The sequence below is a fragment of the Aquarana catesbeiana genome, linkage group LG03 (genome assembly GCF_042186555.1).
Source record: "Aquarana catesbeiana isolate 2022-GZ linkage group LG03, ASM4218655v1, whole genome shotgun sequence".
NCBI classification, from domain to species: domain Eukaryota; kingdom Metazoa; phylum Chordata; class Amphibia; order Anura; family Ranidae; genus Aquarana; species Aquarana catesbeiana.
Window position 1 is genome coordinate 381,733,554 of NC_133326.1, and position 22,336 is coordinate 381,755,889.

A 22,336-nucleotide genomic window follows, 5' to 3' on the forward strand; every position below is an offset into this window, starting at 1 on the left:
ACTTGTGACACTAATCAGTGTTAGGGCAGTTAATAGTAGGCACAGATATGTTTAGGGTACCCTCCTAAACCCCCCTAATAAAGGTTTAACCCCTTAAATGCCCCCCAGTTAACCCTTTCACCCCCTGTCACCAGTGTCACTAATATAGTGTATAGATCTCTTTTCTGATCACTGTATTTAGTGTCACAGGTCACGCTAGTTACTGTCACCATCAGGTTTTTATAGCGTCAGGGTACCTGCCATATATTACTGAATAAAGGTTTAACCCCCTTCAGCCCATAGTGTCCTTCCCGCTGCATTTGCCAATCCTAATTGGGAGCTCACCACTTCTGCAGCACCCGTACTTCCCCATTCACTGGCCAACCCGTAATTCAGGTGGAAACTGTTGATTTTACATCACTTGATTTTTATTAGCTGTTTTTCATGGAAGATCGCTATAGATCTATTGTGGACAAAAGCAATTTGTATGCTGGTCAATTCATCACCACTAATCCCCAGCTGACCCTTGCCAGAGATTGGAAACCTATTACGGTTTCCGAATTTAAGACCCTTCTGGGCCTATCCCTCCTCATGGGCATAGTTAACCACTTCAGCCCCAGAAGATTTGGCTGCTCAATGACCAGGCCATTTGTTGCGATACAGCAGTCGCTTTAACTGACAATAGTGCAGTCGTGTGACGCTGTACCCAAACAAAATTGACATCCTTTTTTCCCACAAATAGAGCTATCTTTTGGTGGTATTTGATCACCTCTGTGGTTTTTATTTTTTGCGCTATGAACAAAAGAAGAGCGTCAATTTTGAAAAAAACAATATCTTTTACTTTTTGTTATAATATCCCACATTTTTTTTTTTCAAAAAAATATATTTTTCCTCAGTTTAGGCCGATATATATTCTACATATTTTTGGTAAAAATAATCCCAATAAGCGTATATTGATTGGTTTTCGCAAAAGTTATAGCGTCTACAAAATAGGGGATAGATTTATGACATTTTTATTATTATTATTATTTTGCTAGTAATGGCGGCAATCTGCGATTTTTATCGAGACTGTGATATTGCGGCGGACAAATTGAACACTTTTGGGACCTTTGACAATTATACAGCGATCAGTGCTATAAAAATGCACCGATTACTGTTTAAATGTCACTGGTAGGGAAGGGATTAACACTAGGGGGCGATCAAGGGGTTAACGGTGTTCTAACTGTAGGGGGATGGGACTGTCTAGGAGGAGAGAGAGATCGGTGTTCATACTTCGTATGGACACACAATCTGTCTCTACTCCCACTAAAGAACCGGGATTTGTGTGTTTACACACACAGATCCCAGTTCTCGCTCAGTCAGGAGTGATCACTGGTGCCCGGCGGGCACTCGCATAAGCTTCGGGCACATGCAGGAATGGCCAACCTAGTGGCCAAAGGAAAAGGGACGTAAGGTAATGTTGATTTGCCCAGCTGAGCCACCCCCCCCCCCCAAAATGACCCCATCTTGGAAAGTAGACACCCCAAGGTATTTGCCAAGAGGCATGGTGAGTATTTTGCAGATCTCATATGTTTTGGAAAATGAAGAAAAGAAAAGGAAAATGTATTTTTTTTCTTTTTTCAAAACTTTGTGACAAAAAGCGAGATCTGCAAAATACTCATCATGCCTCTCAGCAAACAGCTTGGGGTGTCTACTTTCCAAAATGGGGTCATTTGGGGGGGGGGGGGAGGTTGTGCTATCTGGGCATTTCATGGCCTTCGAAACAGTGAGGTGTGAAATCAAGAATTTACGCCCTTTTCTTTGTCACTCCTTTCATAGAATGCAGGACGATAAAAAAAAAAAAAACTTAGAACCTTAGAACCTCTTTAAGGCAGAGACCAATGTCTTTTCTTGCACTAAGGTCAAGGTAGATTTGTCCTCACTACCCAAGGGGGCAGGGCCTCTATCTTTATAGTCCACAAGTAATACTGGCCCCTGCAGCAGATTCATCTTCTGCATCAGATGTATCCAAAGTGGCAGGAGGAGGGGGAGGTTTTTTAAAGTCTTGTTTTTTTTAAATAACAAAGATATTATACTTACCTGCTCTGTGCAGCGATTTTGAAAAGAACAGCCAGATCCTCCTCTTCTCGGGTCCCTGCCAGTGCTCCTGACCCCTACCTCCTGTCAAGTGCCCCCAGAGCAAGCAACGGCTCTGCGTGTCCATTTATTCCATTGGCTCATTGGCTGTGATTAATAGCAGTGGGAGCTAATGGCTTTTGCTGTTGCCTCAGTCAAAGATGAGTGAGTCTCCGCAGAGCAGAGGCTCTCTTGCACATCGCTGGATCGAAATGGGGCTCAGGTAAGTATTGGGGGGCGGAGGCCTGCTGCACACCGAAGTTTTGCACCTTCATGCATAAAATGCACTAAGGTAAAACACCCTGAGCCCTTACAACCACTTTAACTGCCGTATGCATAAGTGAAAACACAATGTATTAACTGGAAACTTTCAGGACCGCAGAAAAGGCTCTCATAAAAATAGATTGGCTAGAGGGCACACCCGCCTCCAGGGGAGGGCCAGATGGAGAGGGGGAACCTGCAAATCCAGGAATGGTATTGTAAATCCATTGGGATGGAACTGTTAAAAGGGATGGTCCACAGGGATGTAGTACACCAAGCCCCACAGCTAGAAATGTGGCTGTCGCAGATAAGATTCCTAGCAGGACCTGCCTTGCCAGGATACCAGGTTCTTCACAGGCAGGTAGCAGGAGGGAAGCACAATTTCTTCAGTAGCTTTGGTATAAGTGCAGCAAAGGCAGCCACGAGGTGAGCAGTACATGCCAAGCCGGTGCTTGGTCCAAAACGGCCACTGCACAGTATGTAGGCGGGACACATCCGTTATGCCACATTTCTCATGTGTAGTCACATACATGCTAGGGTATAAAAAGTGAGCGGCCTGCAGCAGATTGGAAATCTGACCAACAGCAAGAACCACCCCTAGAAGGTGCTCTTGTATTTATGTGCCTCGTGTCCTACTCCTGCAGGTGGTGCTATAACCCTATGGTCTAGATTCCTTGCCGCGCTATGTCCCTCAATGAACAGAAAAGAACCATATATATTTCTGTTTGCTTGAGCTTTTTTTATAAACACAACCCCAGAAATGACACATAGTGGTACTGCCTGACTTACCAATTCTCAGTCATTTAGAAAGCCACACTTATCTAAGTTTACATGACAATTATTCAGCATTTATTTAAACCAATGTGCTGTCTTTGACACTTTTAAGGTGTATTCCTCAATTCTTTATGCTGCACACATGCATATCAAAGTACAATTCTTTTGAGGGGAGAGCAACTTACATCACTCATCTTGCACAAACTGCTGGAAGGTTACCACCAGAATTGCTATGTAAAAGAAATCTGTGAGAATAGTAATATGGGGCCACCACTGCTAAATTGTTTTTGAAGTTCAAACGCTGGGACAGTCATCCTGATCCAGACTTAACTACCTTTTCAAACACAGGTTTCCCTATGTAATAAAGCAAAGTTGTGTGTAGTGTGGGTAACAGTACCTGCACAACAGTGGATGTGAGAATGACATCCTATATCTTCTACAGATTCCAACACTACTGTATATCCATAATTGGGATAAGGAGAACCCTTAAAAATGACAACAATTAAGCTAAACCAGGGGGCACAGATCTTAGCCCTGTGGTTCCCTTCATATATACTGTATGAAGGTGGTGCTTAATGCAATCCACTGGGATTGCTGTAAAACAACCTTCATTTAAAGAGGATTAAACCTTTAGACCTCTAAACATTACTATTAGTAGTATTCTATTATCCTATCTTTGGGGAAATCTTCCTGGATGTGGCTTTTTTGCCTTCAGCAAGGCAGCAGAGACTGACTCAGAGACCTCTCTATTCTTTAGGATCTGGTTTCAGCAGCAAAACACTGAAGCAGGGTGGAATAGAGGGCCTTGAGATAGCAGATCCAGTCTGTTGGGAAGAGGCCCTGGGTCTTCTGCAAGAAGTCTGAGTATGTCTGTATATCAGGATCTTCTGGACCAGTTTGGTGCCAGAAGTATCACTTTCTCTCTCTCAATCTAGTTTGTGGAACAGATAAGATAAAATGCTCAGTGCAGGGAAGGCATACACTAGCCTGAACTGAGACCAAGGGATAACTAGAACATCTGAGGCCAGATCTAGAGGATCCCTGGTTCTGGATACAAACCGAAGTGGCTTGTTATTGTATCTGGAGGCTAGGATGTCTACGTCTGAAGTCTCCCATTTTTGGCATATCAAATGGAACACATCAGGATGGGATGAAGACCTTGGTCCAGGCAGTGATGGCTGAGACAATCCGCTTGCCAAATGCACAATTCTGCGATGTGGACTGCAGAAATTGCTAGATAGTCATTTTCTGTCCACAAGAGAATCTGGTTTGTTTCCTTCAAAGCAGACAGGTGCCACATGGTTGTGGTGGCATTGTTTGAATGAACCTGAATCAGCCGATCCTTTAAAGCAAGGATATGCAATTAGCGGACCTCCAGCTGTTGCAAAAACTGCAAGTCCCATCATGCCTCTGTCACTGGGTGTCATCTTGTGGCTGTCAGGGTCTTGCTATGCCTCATGGGAACTGTAGTTCTGCAACAGCTGAAGGTCCTCTAATTGCATATCTCTGCTTTAAAGGATAAGATACTGAAATAGCAGCCATAGCTGGCTGCAGGGTACGCCTGCCAGGGTAGAGAAAGTTTTTAAAAGGGTCTCAAATTTTCTGTCCACAGAATCTGAGATGTTTATTTAGGCCAGAGACGGCAGAATCAAACACAGGAATAGCCTCTTTGTGCCCAAAGAGGCGTAGTGAGATGGAGAAGAATCCAACTGTACAATACCAAGGCTTCTGCAGAGACAATGAGCTTTCAAGTTAACCACTTCAGCCCCGGAAGGATTTACCCCCTTCCTGACCAGAGCACTTTTTACAATTTGGCACTGCGTCGCTTTAACTGCTAATTGCGCGGTCATGCAATGCTGTAACCAAACGAAATTTGCGTCCTTTTCTTCCCACAAATAGAGCTTTCTTTTGATGGTATTTGATCACCTCTGCCGTTTTTATTTTTTGCGCTATACACGGAAAAAGACCGAAAATTTTGAAAAAAAATGATATTTTCTACTTTTTGTTCTAAAAAAAATCCAATAAACTCAATTTTAGTCATACATTTAGGCCAAAATGTATTTGGCCACATGTCTTTGGTAAAAAAAATGTCAATAAGTGTATATTTATTGGTTTGCGCAAAAGTTATAGCGCCTACAAACTAGGGTACATTTTCTGGAATTTACACAGTCTTTAATTTATGACTGCCTATGTCATTTCTTGAGGTGCTAAAATGACAGGGCAGTACAAAACCCCCACAAATGACCCCATTTTGGAAAGTAGACACCCCAAGGAAATTGCTGAGAGGCATGTTGAGCCCATTGAATATTCATTTTTTTTGTCCCAAGTGATTGAATAATGAAAAAAAAAAAAAAAAAAAAAAATTACAAAAAGTTGTCACTAAATGATATATTGCTCACACAGGCCATGGGCATATGTGGAATTGCACCCCAAAATACATTTAGCTGCTTCTCCTGAGTATGGGGATACCACATGTGTGGGACTTTTTGGGAGCCTAGCCGCATACGGGGCCCCGAAAACCAATCACTGCCTTCAGGATTTCTAAGGGCGTACATTTTTGATTTTACTCCTCACTACCTATCACAGTTTTGAAGGCCATAAAATGCCCAGATGGCACAAACCCCCCCCAAATGACCCCATTTTGGAAAGTAGACACCCCAAGCTATTTGCTGAGAGGCATGTTGAGTCCATGGAATATTTTATATTTTGACACAAGTTGCGGGAAAGTGACAATTTATTTATTTATTTATTTTTTTTTTGCACAAAGTTGTCACTAAATGATATATTGCTCACACAGGTCATGGGCATATGTGGAATTGCACCCCAAAATACATTCTGCTGCTTCTCTTGAGTACGGGGATACCACATGTGTGGGACTTTTTAGGAGCCTAGCCGCGTACGGGACCCCGAAAACCAATCACCGCCTTCAGGATTTCTAAGGGTGTACATTTTTGATTTCACTCTTCACTGCCTATCACAGTTTCGGAGGCCATGGAATGCCCAGGTGGCACAAACCCCCCCCAAATGACCCCATTTTGGAAAGTAGACACCCCAAGCTATTTGCTGAGAGGCATGGTGAGTATTTTGCAGCTCTCATTTGTTTTTGAAAATGAAGAAAGACAAAAAAAAAAATTTTTTTTTTCTTTTTTTAATTTTCAAAACTTTGTGACAAAAAGTGAGGTCTGCAAAATACTCACTATACCTCTCAGCAAATAGCTTGGGGTGTCTACTTTCCAAAATGGGGTCATTTGGGGGGGGGGTTTGTGCCACCTGGGCATTCCATGGCCTCCGAGACTGTGATAGGCAGTGAAGAGTGAAATCAAAAATTTACGCCCTTAGAAAGCCTGAAGGCGGTGCTTGGTTTTCGGGGTCCCATACGTGGCTAGGCTCCCAAAAAGTCTCACACATGTGGTATCCCCGTACTCAGGAGAAGCAACAGAATGTATTTTGGGGTGTAATTTCACATATTCCCATGGCATGTTTGAGCAATATATCATTTAGTGACAACTTTGTGCAAAAAAAAAAAAAAAAAAAAATAATTTGTCTCTTTCCCGCAACTTGTGTCACAATATAAAATATTCCATGGACTCGACATGCCTCTCAGCAAATAGCTTGGGGTGTCTACTTTCCAAAATGGGGTCATTTGGGGGGGTTTGAACTGTCCTGGCATTTTATGCACAACATTTAGAAGCTTATGTCACACATCACCCACTCTTCTAACCACTTGAAGACAAAGCCCTTTCTGACACTTTTTGATTACATGAAAAAATTATTTTTTTTTGCAAGAAAATTACTTTGAACCCCCACACATTATATATTTTTTTAAAGCAAATGCCCTACAGATTAAAATGGTGGGTGTTTAATTTTTTTTTTTCCACACAGTATTTGCGCAGCGATTTTTCAAACGCATTTTTTGGGGAAAAAACACACTTTTTTACATTTTAATGCACTAAAACACACTATATTGCCCAAATGTTTGATGAAATAAAAAAGATGATCTTAGGCCGAGTACATGGATACCAAACATGACATGCTTTACAATTGCGCACAAACGTGCAGTGACAACAAAATAAATACATTTTTAAAAGCCTTTAAAAGCCTTTACAGGTTACCACTTTAGATTTACAGAGGAGGTCTACTGCTAAAATTACTGCCCTCGATCTGACCGTCGCGGTGATACCTCACATGCATGGTGCAATTGCTGTTTACATTTGACGCCAGACCGACGCTTGCGTTCGCCTTAGCGCGAGAGCAGGGGGGACAGGGGTGCTTTTTTTTTTTTTTTCTTTATTATTTTTTTGCTTTTTTATCTTATTTTAAAACTGTTCCTTTCATTTTTTTTTTTTTTTAATCATTTTTATTGTTATCTCAGGGAATGTAAATATCCCCTATGATAGCAATAGGTAGTGACAGGTACTCTTTTTTGAAAAAATTGGGGTCTATTAGACCCTAGATTTCTCCTCTGCCCTCAAAGCATCTGACCACACCAAGATAGGTATGATAAAATGCTTTCCCAATTTCCCAATGGCGCTATTTACATCCGGCGAAATCTAAGTCATAAAATGCTCGTAGCTTCCGGTTTCTTAGGCCATAGAGATGTTTGGAGCCACTCTGGTCTCTGATCAGCTCTATGGTCAGCTGGCTGAATCACCGGCTGCATTCTCAGGTTCCCTGTTGAGACAGGAGAGCCAGAGAAAAACACGGAAGACGGTGGGGGGGGGGGGGGGGGCATTCTCTCCCACTGCTTGTAAAAGCAGTCTAGAGGCTAATTAGCCGCTAGGATTGCTTCTATATGAAAGCCGACCGCTGGCTGAAAAGAATGATACCAAGATGATACCTAAACCTGCAAGCATCATTCTGGTATAACCACTCAAAGTCGTGAATGCTGTACCTGAAGACAAAAATATGGTTAACAATAAAGCACAGTAAACGGTAAAGTATAAAAAATTGCAGACCTGAAAAGCAAACATGATAAAACATAATAACAATAAAACATTGCAGAATAGAATACAGTAAAAAAGAGCAGAACAATAGAGAGAATAGAGAAAGAGAGAATAGAGAGAGAACAATAAAACGACAACTATTATTTTTTATTTTATATTTTTGTTTGTGTTTTTTTTTTTTTTTTTTTTTTTTTTTTTACACTTTTTTTGTAACTAACTTTTATAACTGTAACCGGTTCCAGGTTCGGGTCTCTCAAAATGCGATGGCATCTTGGGAGACCCTGTGAAAGTGTGCCTAGTCTGTGGAATGCTGTACCCTACGCTAATACTCAGCTAGTGAATGGTAGCGTTCAAAACATTCACCAATGCAAAGACCAGGATTGTCAGGACAGGGGGGACAATAATAGTGGGTGTCACGCCTATATCCGCGCTTGCTGCAGACACAACATCTTTTTTGGGGGTTCGTTGGGTAGGGGTACTCGGGAGGACATAAAAATGCCTCTCATGCAGCCGACTGCATTTGGTTGGGGATGTGAATGGGGGAAGTACGGACGCTGCAGAAGTGGTGGGTTCCCAATTAGGATTGGCGAATGCAGCAGGAAGGGCACTATGGGCATGACGGGCCTGTGTTTGTCTTCTTGGTGGCAGCGGGACACTATTTGTGCTTGCCACCTCACCAGCTTGAACTGCACTTATGGGACTCGCCACGTCACCAAGTGTTACTGCAGTGCTGGTTTGACTACGACCGGGGTGTACTAGGCCGCTGGCGCTTGCCAGTTCACCAAAACGCTACCAAAAAAACTGTTAACGATCGCAGGGATCAGGCCTGACTCTGCGAACGCTGCAGTTATGCATTTAGTGTTTTGTAAGTGACAGTGATCGATCGATACTGCACTTGGGTGGGCTGGGCTGGGCCGGGCGGAGGGGCAAAACGCAGGTGCTAGCAGGTATCTGGGCTGATCCCGCTAACACTGCGTTTTTGGGAACCCTAAACTGCTGGGGACGCCAGTATAGATCTGATCGGATCAGATATTGATCAGTTCAGATACTATACCACTAAGGGAGGTGTACAGTGCGTGCGTGGGTGTTAGCGCTACTGGCACTAACCTGACGCTGCCTAGGGCTGGTGCTTGCCAGTTCACCAAAATGCTACCAAAAAAACTGTTAGCGATCGCAGGGATCAGGCCTGACTCTGCGAACGCTGCAGTTATGCGTTTAGTGTTTTGTAAGTGACAGTGATCGATCGATACTGCACTTGGGTGGGCTGGGCCGAGCTGGGCGGAGGGGCAAAACGCAGGTGCTAGCAGGTATCTGGGCTGATCCCGCTAACACTGTGTTTTTGGGAACCCTAAACTGCTGGGGACGCTAGTATAGATCTGATCGGATCAGATATTGATCTGTACAGATACTATACCACTAAGGGAGGCGTATGCTGCGTGCGTGGGTGTTAGCGGTACTGGCGCTTATCTGACGCTGCCTGGGGCGACGCATATCACCGCCGGGCGATCAGGGGGCTAAATCTTTATTCGGTAATAAACGGCGGGTGCCCTGACACTATAAAAAATAAACAAACTAACCAGCGTCACCCGTAACGGTTATACAGTGATCAGTGGTGAAAGGGTTAACTAGGGGGCAATCAAGGGGTTAAAACATTTATTAGATAGTATATGGGGGTCCCTGTCGCTATAAAACTCTGACGGCGAACCTAAATATTTACGTCCCTAACTAGCATCACCAGCGACACTAATACAGCGATCAGAAAAATGATCGCTTAGCGACACTGGTGACAGGGGGTGATCAAGGGGTTAAAACTTTATTAGGGGGGGTTAGGGGGGTACCCTAGACCTACAGGGGGCCTAACACTCACTGCCCTGACACTGTAACTGTCACAAACTGACACCAATGCAGTAATCAGAAAAAAAAAAAAAAAAAAAAAAACCTGCTTGGTGTCAGTTTGTGACGGGGGGGGGGGGGGGGTGATTGGGGGGGGATCGGGGGGGGGATCGGGGTGTTTAGTGTGCCTGGCATGTTCTACTGTGTGTAGTGTGTTGGTGCACTTACATTGCAGTCTTCTCTCCTCGGCCCGGAACGGAAAATACCGAGCCGAGGAGAGATGACATCATTTCCTCTGCCTCTGTGTACAATACAGAGGCAGGGAAATGATCCCATTGGCTGAGAGCGATCGCGAGGGGGGGGGCCACGAATGGATGGCCTCCCCCTCACCACCGATCGCCGGGGGAGATTTGCCGACCGCCGCAGGCACCGGGGGGGGGTCCGATCGGACCCCCCACCCGCGGGCAGGCAAGGACGTACATACACGTCCTTTTGCCTGCCCGTGCCGCTCTGTCGACGAATATAGTCGTGCGGCGGTCGGCAAGTGGTTAAAGCATTTGTTAACCAAAAAAAAAAAAATATGTAGATTCTGGTGCCTTAAAGCAGATTACACAGCACAGCGCTTGTGCTGTGTAATCTGACCTCCTCTAAACTGTAAACAAAAAAAAAACCAAAAAAACAAAAAACAAACCCTAAACCTATCACTTCCTGTATGCCCTCTCTAAACAGACCACAATAACCAGGGCTGCTCCGCCCTGATCACCGTGGTCAAAGTGCCTCCTTCTGTGATAGGCTGCCTGCTCCGCTCTCCCCCCAGCCCCAGTCTCCAACCCGGCCCCCCGCCTCTATTCTTGTAAAATAAATTTGCTAAATTGTCACTGCCAGCCTCCCTATTAGAGGTTGGCATAGCACAGTGTCATTTGTTTTAAAAAAAAACGAGCGCTGTAAATGCCGCTTTACAGTTACAATACATTGCTTCTGCGGGGGAGACAAGCGGCCACATGAATATCCCCCCTCTATGGTGAAACTAAAATATACCTTGTTTTTTTAGGTCGCTACTGTTACACAGTGTTATATTGAACATCAGTGAAAATAAAACATTATCACATATAATAGAAGTGCAAAACTACCAACTTTATATGTGCCAGTTTTGTACTTATATTATATGTGATATATAGGCAGCGCCGATAATGAGCTTTTCAACATCATCAAACTTATTGGGGGAAGCTCCCGGTTTAATACAGCCACAGCATTGGGGGGAGAGAAATCATTTGCGGCTTCCCGTAACGCTGCTTCTACATCCTTTTCATTTCTCTCATTCATTTATTACCCAATAAAGGTTTAACCCCCTGATCGCCCGGTGGGTGATATCAGTTAGGTTTTAGGGTCAGTTAGGGTCTGCGTCGCCCCAGGCAGCGTCAGATTAGTGCCAGTAGTGCTAACACCCACGCACGCAGCATACACCTCCCTTAGTAGTATATTGTCTGAAGGGATCAATATCTGATTTGATCAGATCTATACTAGCGTCCCCAGCAGTTTAGGGTTCCCAAAAACGCAGTGTTAGCGGGATCAGCCCAGATACCTGCTAGCACCTGCGTTTTGCCCCTCCACCCAGCCCAGCCCACCCAAGTGCAGTATCGATCGATCACTATCACTTACAAAACACTAAACACATAACTGCAGCATTCGCAGAGTCAGGCCTGATCCCTGCGATCGCTAACTTTTTTTTTGGTAGCGTTTGATACAGTTGCTGACAGCCTAGGAGCTTTTTTTCCTGTGAATCTTACTACTGTACCAGTAAATTTAGAGCCCAAAATAGCAAATCGAAGGTACACTAGTGAAGAAGCCTACATGTTTCTGAACATGACAAATAGTGAAGAGGAAGTCACTCATCTGTCAGATTCAAGCTCAGCATACGATCCTGTAGACGACAGCGGCTCCATGACATATAGCTCTGACGACGGAGTTGTGGTCCCTTCCAAGGTCAGGCGTACCCGACCCCATTCTTCTGCTGTTGTTGAGGTGCAAGAACTGCAGGGCTCTTGTATGGAGCCAGGAAGTTCTAGTGCCGCTCATAATTCTGGTGAACTGGCAAGCACTAGCGGCCTAGTACACCCTGGTCGTACATCCGGCACTGCAGTATTACGTGGTGACGCGGCGAGTCCCATAAGTGCAGTTCAAGCTGGCGAGGTGGCAAGCACAAGTAGTGTCCCGCTGCCACCAAGAAGACAAAGAAAGGCCTGTCATGCCCATAGTGTCCTTCCTGCAGAATTTGCCAATCCTAATTGGGAGCCCACCACTTCTGCAGCACCCGTACTTCCCCCATTCACTGGCCAACCTGGAATTCAGGTGGAAACAGTTGAATTTATGTCACTTGATTTTTATTTGCTGTTTTTCATGGAAGATCTCTATAGATCTATTGTGGACCAAAGTAATTTGTATGCTGGTCGCTAATCCCCAGTTGTCCTCCCTTGCCAGAGATTGGAAACCAATTACGGTTTTCGAATTTAAGACCTTTCTGGGCCTATCCCTCGACATGGGCATAGTTAAAATGAGAATGTTGCAGTCATATTGGTCCATTGACCCAATTTACCATATGCCTCTGTTCTCTGCCTCCATGGCCAGGGCACAATACGAGAAGATCTTGTGGTTCATGTACTTCAACGACAATGAACTCTGACGTCCTCATGGAGACCCTGGATACGATCGGCTCTACAAAATTCAGCCCCTCGTAACCACTTCAACAAATGTTTTGCAGCCTTGTTTACTCCCGATCAAGTTGTCTGCGTTGATTTCTGGCCGCTTGTCTTTCAAACAGTATCTTCCCAGCAAGCGTGCCAGATATGGGGTCAGGATGTATAAGCTCTGTGCATATAGTTTTAGGGTTTACGAGGGAAGAGATAGTCACGTAGAGCCGGAGAACTGCCCAGATGACATAGGGAGCGCTGGCAAGATTGTGTGGGACTTGGTGTCACCCTTATTCGGAAAGGGGGTACCATTTGTATGTGGACAATTATTACACGAGCGTGCCACTTTTTATTCACTTGTTTGATCATCAGATTGGCGCAAGTGGCACCGTGCGATCTAATCGCCGGGGCTTACCCCAGAGTCTTGTAGATTCCGGTCTTAGGCTGGGGGAGACAGCCTGTCTGTGAAGTGCAATTATTTGCTCGCTGTGAAGTGGAGCGATAATAAGAATGTTTAAGAATGTTTTCGTTCTGTCCTCCCTTCACGCAGACACGACGGTCCAAATTCCTACGGCGATTGGTGTTGTGGAGAAACCCCTCTGTGTCCATGAATATAACCAAAATATGGGAGGGGTGGACCTCAACGACCAGCTGTTGGCGCCGTACCTAGTTGCCCGTAAGGCCAGACGCTGGTACAAAAAAGTGTCTGTATACTTATTTCAATTGGCTTTGCTGAACGCTCATGTGCTATACAGAGCTTCAGGACGGACTGGACCCTTCCTTAAATTCCAGGAAGAGATTGTCAGAGCCCTTCTGTTTCCAGACAGTGCTTCACCTCACCATCCCAATCCAAATGCAGTAAGCCGGCTGCATGAGAGGCATTTTCCATATGTCCTCCCTAGTACCCCTACCAAACGAGCCCCCCAAAGAAGATGTCTTGTCTGTAGCAAGCGGGGATATTGGCGTGACACCCACTATTATTGTCCTGCCTGTCCTGACAATCCTCGTCTTTGCATTGGTGAATGTTTTGAACGCTACCATACACTAGTTGAGTATTAGCGTAGGGTACAGCACTGCACAGACTAGGACACACTTTCACAGGGTCTCCCAAGATGCCATCGCATTTTGAGAGACCCGAACCTGAAACTGAACCGTTACAGTTACAAATAAAAGTGTAAAAAAAAGAAAAAGTAAAAAAAACAAAAACAAAAAATATATATATAAAAAAAAAATAGTTGTCATTTTATTGTTCTCTCTCTCTCTATTCTCTTTCTATTGTTCTGCTCTTTTGTACTATATTCTGCAATGTTTTATTTTTATGTTTTATCATGTTTGCTTTTCAGGTATGTAATTTTTTTTACTTTACTGTTTACTGTGTTTTATTGTTAACCATTTTTTGGTTTTCAGGTACGCCATTCAGCTGCAGCGTGGACTTATTTATCTTGACAGCAACAGCGTTTGCTCCCACCATACATAAAGCCGTGACTTCAGCGTTGTAGGAGGTGATTTCACCACCACAGTTAAAAAAAAAGAGCATATATGCCGAAGCATGGGGGCAGCAGGGGTGGAGGAGCAATTTGCTCCTAACTTTTGGGGCGGATGCCCCCATGCTTTGGCATATATTTATATATTTTAGGCACAGATTGTGTTAAAAAATGTTTTATTTTTTGTTTTTTTTTGTATTTGCTTTGCAGGTATGGTATGCCTTACTGTTATACTGTGATGTAACTGTTTTATTGTTAACCATCATTTGCTTAGCAGGTACGCCATTCAGTTGCAGCGCGGATTTATTTATCTTGACAGCAACAGCGTTTGCTCCCACAATACATAAAGCTGTGACTCCAGCGCTGTAGGAGGTGATTTCACCACCACAGTTAAAAACAAAATGGTGCATGTATGCCCATCATTAGAAGTGGGTGGATGAAGGGAGGTATGCTAATGGTGGGCATGCCCACCGATCAATCTCTTTTTTTTGTTCAGCCCACAGGCTGCATGAAAAAAAAAAAAAAAAAAAAAAAGATTACAATATATGCCCAACAAGGACCAGCAATGTACTGGTATTTTGCTGGACTTTGAGTGGTTATACCAGAATGATGCCTGCGGGTTTAGGTATCATCTTGGTATCATTCTTTTTTTTTTTTAATTCTTTATTTTATCTTTTTTAAAAGGTAATCATATGAAAACACAGATACATTCCAGAAGAAATGTATACAAACAACAATAGTCTCTCCCATGGCACTCAAAAGTACAGTCATTTTTATATGAGAAAAACTTACGTTCCATCAGATTGTAGAAGAATAGGGAGGTTCTGTATGACACATGACCACTCTTTGAACGGCAAAAAACGTATTTTATATAGAAAGGAAGGTAACGTGGATCACTTTGATCCCAGGGTCAAGCGACCCAAAAAAGAGAACAAGAGAGAAAGAAAGAAAGAGAATAAAAAGGAGGGAGGAAAAGAAGAAAAAGAGGGAGAGGGGGGAGTGGAGGTAAACATATCTCCGTCCAGTCTCGTCACCCCCATCGGGGGAACATTCATGATCGACGTATCGTTGGGGGTTATACCAAAAGCTCATTGTATTCCTCAGAGTATACAAATTCGTGCCACCAAAACCATTTTTTTGGAAATTGCTCACTGAGGCCCTTCTCTGTGGCCACCAAGTCTTCCATTGCCCTTATCTCTGACACCTTTCTCAACCACATGGCCACCGAGGGGGGCTGCGCCCACTTCCAAAGCAACTCTTCGCCGCCGTGATCAGGCGGGACAATTGATTTCTTATAGACTTTGGTGGGAATCTCGTGGTGATGAAGAAGAAAGAATTCGGGGGTCTCAGGTATCTCTTGGTCTGTGAATTTTTGCACTATGCGACGTACTTCCCTCCAGAAAGGACAGAGGGTTCGACAGGACCAGAAGACATGGAGCAGCGAGCCAGTCTCTTCTCCACATCTCCAACGCAGGCTTGTACTCTGGGGGAACATCTGATGTATTCTTTCCGGGGTGTAGTACCACCGGGCTAGTAGCTTGTATCCCGCCTCTTGATGTCTGGCGCAGATGGATGTCTTATGAGCAAACAGAAAGAGCCAATCTATTTGTTTCTCTGTAAATTTCACCCCTAGGTCGCGTTCCCACTTGGATATGTAAGGAGGTTTAGAGTCCTGGGGTTGAGCAAGTAGTAGTTGATAAGTCAGGGAAATAGCATGTCTCAGCGGAGTTTGTTCCAAGCACATCAGTTCAAAGGGGGTTAATTGCCTCTCAAACAACTCAGGCGGGGGCAGGGAGCCAATAAAATGGGTAAGTTGAATCTTTTGCCAAAACGATAAACTCGCCAGGGCTGGACCCTCTGTGATTTGTTGCCTGTTCTTCCACTGGCCATTGGTAAGAAAGTGTCTTGCTTGAGATCGTTCAACCTCCAACAGCTTCAAGAATCTGGGGTCTTCTAGACCTTGAGCAAAAGCTGGGTTTCCAATAATGGGAGTGAGTGGGGACGGAAGCAGTGCGACCAAAAAATTGCGGAAAACTTTGCGGACCGTTTGCCACGTTTCCCCCACCGTCGGGTGGCTAATTATTCGGTTGGGCATGGGCTTATGACACCAAAGCAACGATTCCAGTCTGGTTTCTGCTAAGGCATATTCTATTTGCACCCACTGCTTCAAGGCACTATGCCGACACCAGTCTAATACCCTGGTCAGATGGCATGCCATTAGGTAGAGATTAGCGTCCGCTGGGGCAATATCCCCTCTCCCACCCCCTCCCACCAAAGGCAAGAGGTCCCAGTGCGGACAGTTATAACATCATTATTCAAACGGTATCCTCATTGCCGCCCCGGGATCAACAGTCTGAGTGGGCGTCAAATGTTAGAAGATCCCTGTGCAGACCTTCCTGCAGAGTGGGGCGAGATAACACCACATTCCCAGAATAGGGAGAGGCGCACACCGGGGGGGTCTCAATACAGTCTCTCACCTCCAAAGGGGGGAAGAGGGGCCGGGGGGAGCATAAACAGTCCCGACCGTCGTGAGGGCCGGTCCACGGGGGCCTCGGGCATAACTTGCAGGCAAGGCAGGGAGGGGGAGGAAAGGAGGAGGGGGAGGCAAGCTAGTCAGTCAAGCGGCAGACATCTCAACTCCCGGGAACACTCACTTGTGGACATCCACTGGTGTTACGGCTCAGGCTCCTGGGCTCTTATCGGTGTGTGATCCCTCCGTCTGCTCCTTGATGAGCGGCGGGGCTGTGTCGGAGGAGGCGCCCGCGGCCTCGTACGAGAATCCCTGCCAGACAGAGGACACAGCCAGTCCTGGAGGGGGATCTCCTCCATCCCCAGGAAACTAAACCGCTCTGGAAGAGCCAATTGGCATCTCAGGGTGTAGGAAGCGCCCGCCTTACGAACCGTCAACTGTAGCGGGAACCCCCAACGGTATTGAAGCTGAGCGCTGCGCAGAGACTCCAACAGGGGTTTGAGCATGGCTCTCCTCCGTAGGGTTGCCCGGGAGATATCCGGAAAGACAGAGTTAGCCTCCTCGTCAAAGTCCACCGTTCCTTTCTGCCAGGTGGCTCTCATGATCTTCCCTTTCTGAGCATATCTATGTAGCCGGCAAATCACATCTCGGGGACGATCTTGTTCCTCTGGCCGGGGGCCGAGCGCCCTGTGCACCCTGTCAAACTCCCACTGCACAGTCGGTTCTGGCTCCATGATCTTATGTAGAATCGCCTGCAGTCTCCGGCAGGTTCTCAGACCCCGTGGCCTCTGGTATCCCCTCGAAGACTTCCGCGTGGAGCTGCACCTCCGCCAACTGATTCTGGCTTAACATCTGTGCCCTCTCTAGGTGAGCAATGCGAGTCTCCAGGGCAGTCTCCAGGGCACCCATATTTGCCTCCCCGCTGGACAGTCTCACCTCGATACCCTTCACCTCCTCTCTCATTTGCTGGTAGACCCGGTGGTGTTGCTCCTCCACCCACGACATCATGGCTGCTAAGTCCGCTTTGGAGGGGAGGGCTCTCAGTAGCGCCTTGATGTTGTCTTCATCCCTGGATATGAGAGTAGACATTCCCTGGCTGCCCCAGGTGCCGGACTGAGAGTCTAATGCCGCGTACACACGGTCGGACTTTCCGGCATACTTGGTCCGGCGGACCAGAGTGTGCCGGACAATCCGCCCGTGTGTAGGCACCGGCGGACTTTTCCGGCGGACTTTTTCCCAAAAGCCCGCCGGACCTAGATTTGAAGAAAGTTCTAAATCTTTCCGCCGGACTCAGTTTCGGGCGGAAAGTCCGCTCGTGTGTGTGCTGGTCCGACGGAAAGCCCGCTCGTGTGTAGGCTGGTCCGACGGACCAGATGCAACACGAGGGCAGGGTATTGCATCTCACGCTCGCTGCAATAGGAAAAACACATTTTCCTATTGCGGCGAGCGCGGGGCATACCAGGCCCTTAGGTCTGGTATGGATTATAAAGGGAAGCCCCTACGCCGAAAAAAACGGCGTGGGGTCCCCCCTAAAATCCATACCAGACCCCGATCCGAGCACGCAGCCTGGCCGGTCAGGAAAGGGGGTGGGGACGAGCGAGCGCCCCCCCCCCTCCTGAACCGTACCAGGCCGCATGCCCTCAACATGGGGGTGGGTGCTTTGGGGGAGGGGGGCGCCCTGCGCCCCCCCCCCCCAAAGCACCTTGTCCCCATGTTGATGAGGACAAGGGCCTCTTCCCGACAACCCTGGCCGTTGGTTGTCGGGGTCTGCGGGCGGGGGCTTATCGGAATCTGGGAGCCCCCTTTAATAAGGGGGCCCCCAGATCCCGGCCCCCCACCCTATGTAAATGAGTATGGGGTACATGGTACCCCTACCCATTTACCTAGGAAAAAAGTGTAAGTAATAAAACACACTACACAGGTTTTTAAAATATTTTATTAAACAGCTCCGGGGGGGGGGATCTTCCTCCGGCTTCGGGGGTCTTCTTCCGGCTTCGGGGGTCCCTCCGCTTCATCTTCTCCCGGCGTCCGGTTGGTTCTTCTCCGCTCTCTTCTCCCGGTGTTCCTGTTCTTCGGCCGGCTCCTCTGCTGTCTTCAATTAGCTCTCTTGCCAGCAGAGGTCCGGACTTCTGGGCTTCTTCTCTTCTCTTCTCCAGATGTTGACACGACGCTCTCTCCTGCTGGACTGCTCTCCGAGGGCTGCGTTGTGACTTATATAGGCGGAGACCCCGCCCCCTTTTGATGTCACAGTCCCTGGGCATGCTGGGACTGTGACGTTTTAGGGGGCGTGGTCAACATCACCCAGTGACCACGCCCCCTAAAACGTCACAGTCCCAGCATGCCCAGGGACTGTGACATCAAAAGGGGGCGGGGTCTCCGCCTATATAAGTCACAACGCAGCCCTCGGAGAGCAGTCCAGCAGGAGAGAGCGTCGTGTCAACATCTGGAGAAGAGAAGAGAAGAAGCCCAGAAGTCCGGACCTCTGCTGGCAAGAGAGCTAATTGAAGACAGCAGAGGAGCCGGCCGAAGAACAGGAACACCGGGAGAAGAGAGCGGAGAAGAACCAACCGGACGCCGGGAGAAGATGAAGCGGAGGGACCCCCGAAGCCGGAAGAAGACCCCCGAAGCCGGAGGAAGATCCCCCCCCCCGGAGCTGTTTAATAAAATATTTTAAAAACCTGTGTAGTGTGTTTTATTACTTACACTTTTTTCCTAGGTAAATGGGTAGGGGTACCATGTACCCCATACTCATTTACATAGGGTGGGGGGCCGGGATCTGGGGGCCCCCTTATTAAAGGGGGCTCCCAGATTCCGATAAGCCCCCGCCCGCAGACCCCGACAACCAACGGCCAGGGTTGTCGGGAAGAGGCCCTTGTCCTCATCAACATGGGGACAAGGTGCTTTGGGGGGGGGGCGCAGGGCGCCCCCCTCCCCCAAAGCACCCACCCCCATGTTGAGGGCATGCGGCCTGGTACGGTTCAGGAGGGGGGGGGGGGCGCTCGCTCGTCCCCACCCCCTTTCCTGACCGGCCAGGCTGCGTGCTCGGATCGGGGTCTGGTATGGATTTTAGGGGGACCCCACGCCGTTTTTTCGGCGTAGCGGGGTTCCCCTTTATAATCCATACCAGACCTAAGGGCCTGGTATGCCCCGCGACGGGGCTAGTAAGGTGTCAATCTCGCCGATAAAAGCGGCAAGATTGACATCCTTTTCTAGTCCCGTCGCACCTGAGTCACGTTCAAAATGAACGGACTTGTCCGTGTGTGGGCAAGTCCGTTCATTCTGAAAGTCCGCCGGAACTCCGGCGAAAGTCCGTCGGAAAGACGGGCGGACTTAGCCCGCCGGAAAGTCCCGGCGTGTGTGGGCAAGTCCGTCCGTTTTAAAGTCCGGCGCACCTGGCGGACAAAGTCCGTCGGAAAGTGTGCCGGACCAAGTAGGATAGAAAGTCCGCTCGTGTGTACGCGGCATAACAAGCGGGATACCTGTTAGGGAGTTCTGCATTGGGCTTTGTGAGGCCTCCATGATGGGAGAGAGGGTTGATGAGGGCCCACTGTCACCATGTGTTCCTCCGCAGTTCACTGCCGGAGCGGAGCAGGTCTCTGAAATACCGGTCAATCTGTTCCCCCTGAGCCGCTGTGGACGATCCTCTGCCCCTCTGTCTCTTACGATATCGCATGGCCAGCAGAAATGTTGTTAGGGTTAGACTGGTCGGGAGTTCTGGCACAACACGTCCTTACTCCGCCATGTCCAAGCCACGCCCCATCTTGGTATCATTCTTTTCAGCCAGTGGTCGGCTTTCATGTAAAAGCAATCCTAGCGGCTAATTAGCCTCTAGACTGCTTTTACAAGCCTTCCATGGTTTTCTCTGGCTTTCCTGTCCCAACAGGGAACCTGAGAATGCAGCCGGTGGTTCCGCCAGCTGCCCATAGAGCTGATCAAAGACCAGAATGGCTCCAATCATTTCTATGGCCTAAGAAACTGGAAGCTACGAGCATTTCATGACTTAGATTTCGCCGGATACAAACAACGCCGTTGGGAAATTGGGAAAGCATTTTATCACACCGATCTTGATGTGGTCAGATGCTCTGAAGGCAGAGGAGAGATCTAGGGTCTAATAGACCCCAATTTTTTCAAAAAAGAGTAGCTGTCACTACCTATTGCTATCATAGGGGATATTTACATTTCCTGAGATGATAATAATAAAAAAAAAACATATGAATGGAACAGTTTAAAAATAAAATGGCAAAATAAATAATTAAAAAAAAAAAAGCACCCCTGTCCCCCCCCCCCCCCCTGCTCTCGCGCAAAGGCAAACGCAAGCGTCGGTCTGGCGGAATATGTAAACAGCAATTGCACCATGCATGTGAGGTATCACTGCGAAGGTCAGATCGAGAGCAGTAATTTTAGCAGTAGACCTCCTCTGTATATCTAAAGTGGTAACCTGTGAAGGCTTTTAAAAATGTATGTAGTTTGTCGCCGCTGCACGTTTGTGCGCAATTTTAAAGCATGTCGTGTTTGGTATCAATGTACTCGGCCTAAGATCATCTTTTTTTATTTCATCAAACATATGGGCAATATAGTGTGTTTTAATGCATTAAAACTAAAAAAGTGTGTTTTTTCCAAAAAAATGCGTTTGAAAAATCGATGCACAAATACTGTGTGAAAAAAAAAAAACACCCACCATTTTAATCTGTAAGGCCTTTGCTTTAAAAAAATATATAATGGTGGGGGTTCAAAGTAATTTTCTTGCAAAAAAAAAAATTTTTCATGCAAACAAAAAGTGTCAGAAAGGGCTTTGTCTTCAGTTGGTTGGAAGAGTGGGTGATGTGACACAAGCTTCTAAATGTTGTGCATAAAATGCCAGGACAGTTCAAACCCCCCAAAATGACCCCATTTTGGAAAGTAGACACCCCAAGCTATTTGCTGAGAGGCATGTCGAGTCCATGAAATATTTTATATTTTGACACAAGTTGTGGGAAAAAGACAATTTTTTTTGCACAAAGATGTTACTAAATGATATATTGCTCAAACATGCCATGGACATATGTGGAATGACACCCCAAAATACATTCTGCTGCTTCTTCTGAGTACAGGGATACCAAATGTGTGAGACTTTTTGGGAGTCTAGCTGCGTACAGGACCCCGAAAACCAAGCACCGCCTTCAGGCTTTCTAAAGGTGTAAATTTTTTTTTTCACTCCTCACTTCCTATCACAGTATCGGAGGTCATGGAATGCCCAGATGGCACAAAACTCCCCAAATGACCCTATTTTGGAAAGTAGACACCCCAAGCTATTTGCTGAGAGGTTTGGTATTTTGCAAATCCCGCTTTTTGTCACAAAGTTTTGAAAATTGAAAAAAGAAAAAAAAATACATTTTTCTTTCCTTTCTTCATTTTCAAAAACAAATGAGAGCTGCAAAATACTCACTATGCCTCTCAGCAAATAGCTTGGGGTGTCTACTTTCCAAAAAGGGGGCCTTTCGGGGGGTTCTGTGCTATCTTGGCATTTTATGGCCTTTGAAACTGTGATAGGTAGTGAGGAGTGAAATTAAAAATTTACGTCTTTAGAAAGCCTGAAGGCGGTGTTTGGTTTTTGGGGTCCCGTACGCGGCTAGGCTCCCAAAAGTCTCACATATGTGGTATCTCCATATTCAGGAGAAGAGGCAGAATGTATTTTAAGGTGTAATTCTACATATGCCCATGGCATGTTTGAGCAATATATCATTTAGTGACAACTTTGTGCAAAAAAAAAGTTTGTAATTTTCCCGCAACTTGTGGCAAAATATAAAACAT

At 46.5% G+C, this 22,336-nt stretch overlaps 1 protein-coding gene across 2 annotated transcripts in view; it reads right to left on the reverse strand.

Moving 5' to 3' along the window:
• RAD50 (RAD50 double strand break repair protein) overlaps positions 1 to 22,336 on the reverse strand; it is a 463,790-nt gene that overhangs the window by 36,991 nt on the left and 404,463 nt on the right. The gene's annotated exons all lie outside the window — the stretch shown is intronic.